We start from the raw sequence: 5,929 nt of genomic DNA on the forward strand, positions 1-5,929 counted from the left end.
CAAGGCTCTGCATCTGAGAAGAAAAAGAAATCACAGACTATCAGAGCTGGAAGGGGCCAGTGTGGACCACAGTCCCTCCCGAGAACCTCAAGCCGTGCCCCTCCCCCTTCCTCAGGAGCGCTCCCTCTTTTCAGGGGTGGATCCACAACCTTTTAGCATCATGTGTCCCTAACCCTCCAGCCACAGTCGACATGACCAAGCCTGGACCCAGCCAGGCCAGTCAGATACTCTCTCCTGGAATTCTAGAATTGGAAATCTGATACACTGGTCAATTTCTGTTGGGATCTTTACCCGGGAAGACTCACTTTCCTGAATAGCATACAGAGTGGAAGCCAGACTAGAGAGAAGAATATGGGAAACTTGGACCTCATTCCAGAGAGGAACAGCTCAAGGAGGTGGCCCATGTGAAGAAGATGGCAAAAAACACCCACCAAGGCACCAAACTTCTTTTGCCTCCTTGCTTTAGTTAATTAACAATTAGCAGTGCCTTGCACATAGCCGCCGCTGAAAAGTTTATTGGATGCTTGAATGAATAATCAAAAACAGGTGGAGCCTAATCATAGTATAAATCTGAGGGAGAAACAAATAGGCACTGAGCTGCTCAAAATTAGGGACCAGATCTATATAAAGTTCAAAAACAGGGTAATGGTTACCCTTAGGGAGATAATATGTGGAAGGTGGAAAAAAGGGCTTCTGGAATGTTCTGATTCCCAATATAGGCGCTGCTGAGTCTGTGAAAATTGGGTTGAAGCATATGTATATGATATATGTACATCTCTGTATGTATGTCAATAAGAAGTTTAAAAATAAAACAGAAAGGGATTAGGTCTTGACTTGCCCCCAGAGCCCACCTGATACGGTTCTGGTAGGGGTTCAAGGTCCCAGCTCCCCAGCATTTTCGTGCAGGAGATATCTGGTTAAATAACCAAAGTGGCCTGGAAGAGAACAGGAATCTGAGGGCCAAGTCACAGAAGAGCAGCCTCGTTCTGAGAAGAGTTTGGGGTAGAGAAAAGAGCTCATTGCCTAGAAGACAACCCCAAATGGTGTGATAATAATGTGTTTGGGCTAATGTTTTAGACACAGACCCACAAAGATGCATATGTGTACATGTTCACATGCCTTGGACCTTTTGATAAATTCGTAATAATTATAGGAGTAATATTTATTGAAACTTTCTACATGACAGGCACTGTGGTTTACATTCATTAATCAGCTCAATTATCACAACAACCTGATGAAGTGGGTACTATTATTTATCCTCATTTTTCTGTTGAAGAAACTGATGCACAGAGAGGTTTAGTGACTTGGCTAATGTCACACAGCTAATAAATGACAAAATCAGGAGGGGCTAATTCCAAAGCCTCTGTTTTTCAAATAATACTTTCCAACTCCATAAAAAATGTACAAATAGAAGTGTGTACCCTTGATTACTCTGTGTGAAATACAAGACAAGAAATGTCCTCTTTCATTCATCAGTGGTTTATACTAATGACATATCTGGTAGAAAGACAAGGTGAGCTTGTTTGTTTTGAGGAGTAAACAGGACTTGCTGATCATTTTCCCACACATGACTGTTGAATGGGAAGCAACAGACACAGTGGTTCTCTTGTGAAACTTAATCCTCCTAAAAATTTTTTGAGGTGGGTATTCTTGTCTGTAGTTTGCAGAAGGAGAAACTGAGGCTAGGAGAGATTAAAGGGCCTTCATCCCTTTTCAGATTCTAGCCTAGGTGATGCCAAAGCCCAAGAAGGCATTTTTACCCCCAAACAAGGCAGTCTGTCTCCCAGTGTTGAATTCTGAAATGCAACCCATTTGGCTGTTGGGTTGAACAAGAGAGCTCGTATGTGGCCTGGCCTTGCATCGGATCAGGTGTGCTCATTGAGTGAGTTGTGACTTAATGGGGCTTCTGTTTGTCTCTGGCAATTCCAGGGCTCCCAGGCCCAGCAGCTCAGCAAGTACGAAGAAGCAATCACATTGAGCCCACAGGAATCCAGAGAGCAAGCATCAGCATTTGTGCCTTGGAGAAATTTGGCTGATGACTGAGAAGTCACAGGCCATGCCAGCTTCCTCAGAGGACAGAAGGACATGAGTAATGGCTCCCCCACCGACCACACACCTGAGGGAAGCACATCATTTGCAGCCATGTGTTCACCACCCTTGTGCAGACGGCAAGGCTGATGGAGAGTGAGCAGAGGTGAAAGCAGGCTAGAGAGATCTTTGTCTTCTCTTTTAGCTGGGAGGATGCTGACTGCCGGCTTTCCTATTGCTTTTAATGACGTGTAAGTACAAATTATTGCGACTGCACTTTTTTTAATGCACCCGTGCCACAGTTGTTCACTCAGTAAACGTGTTAGCTAGTGGGAAGCAGCAGCATAGCACAGGGAGATCAGCTCAGTGCTTTGCAATGACCTAGAGGGGTGGGAGGGAGGCTCAAGAGGGAGGGGACTTGGGGAGATATGTATGCATATGGCTGATTCACTTTGTTGTACAACAGAAACTAACACAGCGTTGTGAGGCAATTATACTCCAATAAAGCTGTATAAAAAATAAAAATTTAAAAAGAGGGCTTCCCTGGTGGCGCAGTGGTTGAGAGTCCACCTGCCGATGCAGGGGATGCGGGTTCGTGCCCCGGTCCGGGAAGATCCCACATGCCGCGGAGCGGCTGGGCCCGTGAGCCATGGCCGCTGAGCCTGCGCGTCCGGAGCCTGTGCTCTGCAACGGGAGAGGCCACAACAGTGAGAGGCCCGCGTACTGCTAAAAAAAAAAAAAAAATTAAAAAAGATAAACGTGTTGTGGGTCTGCTGTCATCAAGCATTTGCAGGGGTGATATAGTCTAGTGGTTAAGAAGGTAAACTCTGGCGCCTGTCTGAATTGGGTTCAAGTCCTACCCTTGTTCAACCTAGTCTAGTAAGAGTCTGCTGCTATTATTACTTGTGCTATTATTACTTAGGACTCAGTGGAAGTCCTAAGCTGGGTGTTAGGGGAAGAGGGATAGTACTTAAGGAGTGTTCCTGCTAGAAGAGGCATTAAGACAAGCACACAAATAGCCTGTGATTGTGAAATAGGACACATGCAGAATATGGCAAGGAACCTAACAGGTAATTCAGAGTTATAAGCCCTGTTCCTTTCATATTGTTCCTTTGGAGAGTCTCATATTTACATATAAAACATCGTTGCTGGAGTCCTTTGTTAAAGGAGTCTCTGAACATTCATTGATTTTTAAATTATTATTATAAAAATAAAACATGTTCATTTTTAAAAAAATATTTATTTATTTATTTATTTATTTATTTTTGGCTGTGTTGGGTCTTCGTTTCTGTGCGAGGGCTCTCTCTAGTTGCGGTGAGCGGGGGCCACTCTTCATCGCGGTGCGCAGGCCTCTCACTATCGCGGCCTCTCTTGTTGCGGAGCGCAAGCTCCAGACGCGCAGGCTCGGTAGTTGTGGCTCACGGGCCTAGTTGCTCCGCAGCATGTGGGATCCTCCCAGACCAGGGCTCGAACCCGTGTCCCCTGCACTGGCCGGCAGATTCTCAACCACTGCGCCACCAGGGAAGCCCCAACATGTTCATTTTTGAAACTTTGAAAAGTACAGAAAGCATTTCAGAAATTTCGTATAATTCCATCATCTAAGAAACCATAGTCAATATTTTGCTGTATATCCTTTTATTTGCATTTTTTCCAAAAGTATTTTTGGGCTCCACATTTGGAGCCTCTGTTTCCTTAGACTTGGTAGCACATTCTTTTGACTTTGCCTCACGAGGCAAATCTTTATCCTTTGAAGGTAGGTTGGTGTTTTGGAACATTCTTAAGTTGCCAGGAACCAGGTTTGGCAAATTTGGTTAGTGATCGAGCTGAAGGCATGTTGCTTTCGTTCCAAACACAGAATGGTAAAGAAATGAAGCTCATTTTATTAGGTGGCTTGTAAAATAGCACTAACAACCGTTCCAGTGGGTAGCTTGAAATTGAGTTTGCCACAAGCAGTGGCTTAGAAATAAAGGATCTCATGGAAGGCCAGAATGCTGGGCTGGCCCACTTTATTTTGTAATTGATTTTTTTTTTTTTTTTTTTTTTTTTTTTTTGCCACACTGAATGGCATGTGGGATCTTAGTTCCCTGACCAAGGATGGAACCCACGCCCCCTGCGGTGGGAGTGCAAAGTCCTAACCCCTGGACCACCAGGGAATTCCCCATTTTTTAATTGATTTTTAATTTCTGTGTGGCTTTGGCTTGTGTACCTGCCAAAGTGGATTTTCCTTCTTCTGAAAGACTTGGGCAGTGATAAGACTTCTGGAATTTTCTGTGATTCACTCAGGAATATATTTTAAAACAACAGTAAGAAAAATAAAGAAATTGTTAACACTTTAATTGTATAATTCATAAAAATATTCTACTTATACAAACTAAACCTTAAAGATATGGCTACACTCCTTTTTGACCACCATATCCAATCCTAAACTCCCTTCTCTCTCCCCAGAGGAAGTGAATTCAATTATCAGATTGATGTGCAAATTTCCAAAATTTTTTATGTTTGCATGTATACATATACATTATACATATGTACTATATATATCAAACATATCATTTTTACTAAATTGTATCATGGTATGCGTGATTCACTGCTTGCATTTTTCACTCAACTAAATGAAAACTGACCACTTTAACGGGGACAAAACTCATTTAAATATTTAAGTTCTGGTTCACTTCCTTTTGAAATGAGCTCTTTATGAACAGGCATTGGGAGAATTTAGAATAGTCAGAGAAGTCAGCAGAGGCACATAAGAACTTCCACACTGAGCTAGTCCTAGAATTTATCAGCTCATTGTTGTGTGTCTGACAGTGGCACCAAGGAATGCGGTGGGTAGTATGGGCTGAGATCAAACTCCAGGATTAGAGACATCCTAAAACATTCCCATTATCCATCATGCCCCATGCTGCAACTGTCCTCCACAAATGTATCAGGCTTCTTAAGAACCTATTTCTATTTCCAACTTGCTTCATCTTTAGGGGATAATGAATTCAATGAGTTATATCTGCTATGAGAAAGACGTTTGTATCCCCATTGTCACCATCTGATCTAGAACATTAGCTGGGTTTTGTCTCTTATCTTCACATATTTTCATAGATATCAAAAGAGGATTTTGCTTCAGGGAAATGTGTGTAGACATTCTCTTGTTGCTTCCATTTGCCATGAACAGTAGAGGGAACGATAAAAGTTGGGAGCCAAGAGTAAAAGCATCAGAACTAAACTGGCTGGCATGGAGGTACACGGAACCCGTGATTTTCTCCAACCTCTTCCCAAGGCAGATGTCACACACCTCAGCCAGGATCTGTAGCAGCTCCACAGTTTGGGGAGGAACAGGAAAAGGAACAGAGCTGGTAATGCCATGTCTCCGGCAAGAAAAGCCTCCCTTGGGTGGTATTTTAGGACATTAGCTCAGGCTGCCTTGTCCTCAGTCATCTCACTGGCATTTAAGTAGCCCCCTGGGTTACAGAGCATGGCAGGTGTTGGGAAGTAAAGAAGGCCATGCTAAAAATACCCAGCCTCTTCTGGAACTCGGCTGGCAGCCGGGGTTCCTTCCTCCAGTGCCAGGACCTTAGAAAAAGAACAGAGAATTTCCTTCACCTCAAGCAGCAAGAAAGGTCTGGCTCTCTCCTCCACTGAAGTTACTGAGGTGGAAATAGTCCTCTGGAGAAAACATACTCAAAGATGCATTTCTACTGAGAAATAGCAATTTCTACTAAATCAAGAGAACAGGCTCTCTTAAGGAGAAGCCAGGGTCCCAGTAGAAAACACTTGGAGAGAAGGATTTTGCTAGTCAGGCAAGAAAGGGTCTTTACAAAAACAAGAAAGTTCACTGCCTACTTTCAGTATCCTAGATCCACCCCTAGGCCTCCAAACCAAATCATCTCAACTGAAAACGAAGTTGTTG

The sequence above is a fragment of the Physeter macrocephalus genome, chromosome 11 (genome assembly GCF_002837175.3).
Source record: "Physeter macrocephalus isolate SW-GA chromosome 11, ASM283717v5, whole genome shotgun sequence".
Lineage (NCBI taxonomy): Eukaryota > Metazoa > Chordata > Mammalia > Artiodactyla > Physeteridae > Physeter > Physeter macrocephalus.